The sequence below is a fragment of the Pinus tabuliformis genome, chromosome J (assembly GCF_031772625.1).
Source record: "Pinus tabuliformis cultivar Carrire ecotype Pingquan chromosome J, CPIR1, whole genome shotgun sequence".
NCBI lineage: Eukaryota > Viridiplantae > Streptophyta > Pinopsida > Pinales > Pinaceae > Pinus > Pinus tabuliformis.
This window is the reverse complement of record NC_142295.1, coordinates 704,050,074-704,053,005: the sequence shown is the minus strand read 5'-3', so window position 1 is coordinate 704,053,005 and position 2,932 is coordinate 704,050,074. Positions and strand designations below refer to the sequence as shown.

The window sequence follows — 2,932 nt, the reverse complement described above, 5'->3', positions numbered from 1 at the left end:
TCTCTAACATACCTACTTCACCACCCATTTGCTTCTAATCTACTGCTTTGATTTACAGTTTGATAGGAGTGTAGCGAAGCAAAGAACCTATCCATTCCACTACTTTACATTATGGTTTGACAGTTCAATATGGTTCGCTACACTGATCTGTGTCTTTAGTTAACACGATGATGGCGCAGTCGGTTCTCCCATGTAGAGGTGTTACAGCCAGTTATGTAGGAGGAATAGCAGGGTTCAGCCAGTGGCCCGCATTTTTTTAAATATATTCCCATCTCCCAGAGCCTTTAAATTGTTTTTATATTCCCATTTCCCATACAAATCATGGATAGGCTATCGTTTTGCATGCATATAAGTTTCCATGTTTATTTATCCCAATTTGATTATGTTTTGGACTTACAATTCATATCTCCATTAGCTATAATGCCAGCATTTTGCATTTTATGAATGTGGATTTATTCAATGCTACTGAAAACATAATGCATAATGTGGGTTTTTCCACAGGCATAATAAAGTTCTCATTCAGGAACTCAGCGAACCAGTCCAAGACTCAAAGGATTTGTGTTTTGAAAGGCAATTTGGTCAATCCTTTGCAGTTCAAATCATGGCTTGTTTGTGGAAGCAAAACTCGTCGTATTGGAGAAATCCTCAGTACAACACCGTTCGACTCTTATTCACCTTTTGCTGCGCCCTAATATTTGGCACTATTTTCTGGAGAATTGACCGGAAGATGTAAACATTACTTTCTCCTACAATCACAAAATCTAATCAATCTAGACCCAATGCTTTTGTGTCATTGGATGTTGTTTACGAGCAAAACCAACAAGTATACTAAATACTTTGGGATGCAATCTAATATTCAAGGTAGATGCAATTCTTATGTGTCATTGGATGTTGTTTACAGGAAAAACCAACAAAATATATTAAATGCTTTGGGATCCATGTTCGCAGCTATTATATTCCTGGGTTTCAACAATGCCATTTCTGTCCAACCAGTATTCGATGTCGAAAGGATAGTTTTATATAGAGAAAAGGGAGCAGGAATGTATTCGGCTCTTCCGTATGCTATTGCTCAGGTATGTACTTTTTGCAGGAACGTATTTGGCTCTTCCGTATGATATTGCTCAGATATGCACTTTTTGGTTTTGTATTGTTTTATCAATATAGACTCATTCAATTTAATTTGATCATTGTTAAATTGGCGTATACATTTTTTTTTGGTTCATGAACAAGGAACCCATCTAGTAACATTTGATTAGTAAAGTGTAAATTTACATAAGTGCATATATTCTATTTTTTTATTTGAATTTAGTATTTGATTACAAAAGTATAAATTTACAAAATCGAACCTAAAATAAATTTAATTATTAAAACCTAAATATATATATATATATATATATATATATATATATTCTATATCTACATACTCTTAAAACGCTCAAACTGTAATATTATAAAAATAAGCATACAAACATAGCTTTAAAGCCTTCTACTAATACAACCATATTTATGTTACACAACTTTTGATCGAAGTGCCATACATATATATTCAAACACTGGTCTATGGTGTGATAGTTTATGCATTGACAGGCATGAAGTGGACAGCAGCCCAATTCTTTTGGTATTTGTTTTTCATGTTCTTCATGTTCCTTTATACCACATACTATGGGATGATAATGGCGGTTGTCACTCCTAATGCAACCATAGCTTCAGTTCTCTCCTCGGCTTGTATTGCAGTGTGGATGATTTTTAGCAGCTTCATAATTCCACGTCCGGTGAGAATTACAGAGTATTTTCTCTATGTATTGTTCAATTTAATTTGATTGCAGATTTTGGAAATTCCATGATGGATAGGAGTATAATCAGTTCATTTTAGTGGTTTCTATCTATCAAATTTCCAAAACTCTTACCATAAAAAAAGTAATTACTCTTTTTTTTCCCTTTGGGCTCGTCACAAAAATTAGTCAAATAAATGTTCATTGATAATGTGAGTGTTTTTTGGCGTTACAGCGGATTCCTCTGTGGTGGAGATGGTATTACTGGGCATGCCCCTTCACATGGACGCTCTACGGACTGGCGGTATCTCAATTTGGCGATATTTCAGATGAAGTGGTGATGGCAGATGGCGAGAAGCAACAAGTGAATGAATTTCTGAGTAATTACTTTGGATATAAACACGATTTTCTGGGACCGGTTGCAGTTGCAACAGTGACAATCGCACTTTTGTTCGCTGCGATCTTTGCACTGAGCATTAGAACACTTAATTTCCAAAAAAGATAGAAAGAGCCTTTATTCTTTTGTTCAGAAGAAAGGATTTTTTTACAATCTATGAATGATTTCAGTTGCTTGAGTAAGTAAACAAATTAGAGGGAGATAGCTACAGAAAACAAGTTATGTTCGTATCAATGAATAAATTCTTATAAAATATTTTATTTATAATAAATAAATAAATAATTATAAAAATAAAAGAAATCTGCGTAACGCAATAGATATTATTATCTTCTATATACATATTTTCATTTTTCATTTTTAAATATTTATGGTGAATTATAGTCATTATTTTTATTAAAAGATAATTTTAATTTAATAATTTTTTTTAAATGATTAATTTTTATTTTTTAAAATTATTAAAATATAAATTTATAAATTAATAATTTACAATACATTAACACTAACAAAGTGAAATTAATTTTTTGAGGAGCTCACGTGGTAAGATACTGAAAATGAAAACTAAATGAAAACAATGTCTCATCTTCACATCTAGACAGTTTGCTAAATTTTAATTTAAACATTTTATAAGCATATTCATTATATAAAATAATGTTTTAATTTAAATATCTTAATAAATTAATGTAATAGTTTACGGAAGTTCGATTTTTTTGTTTTTAAATTAGAAGTTTTATTTTTAACAAATATTTAGACAGTAAATTATATT

The 2,932-nt window shown here is 31.3% G+C and overlaps 1 pseudogene; it reads left to right on the top strand.

Annotated features, from left to right (window-relative positions):
* Window positions 1–601: 601 nt before the first annotated feature.
* Window positions 602–2,277, top strand: LOC149228738 (pleiotropic drug resistance protein 1 pseudogene; annotated as a pseudogene).
* Window positions 2,278–2,932: the final 655 nt, after the last annotated feature.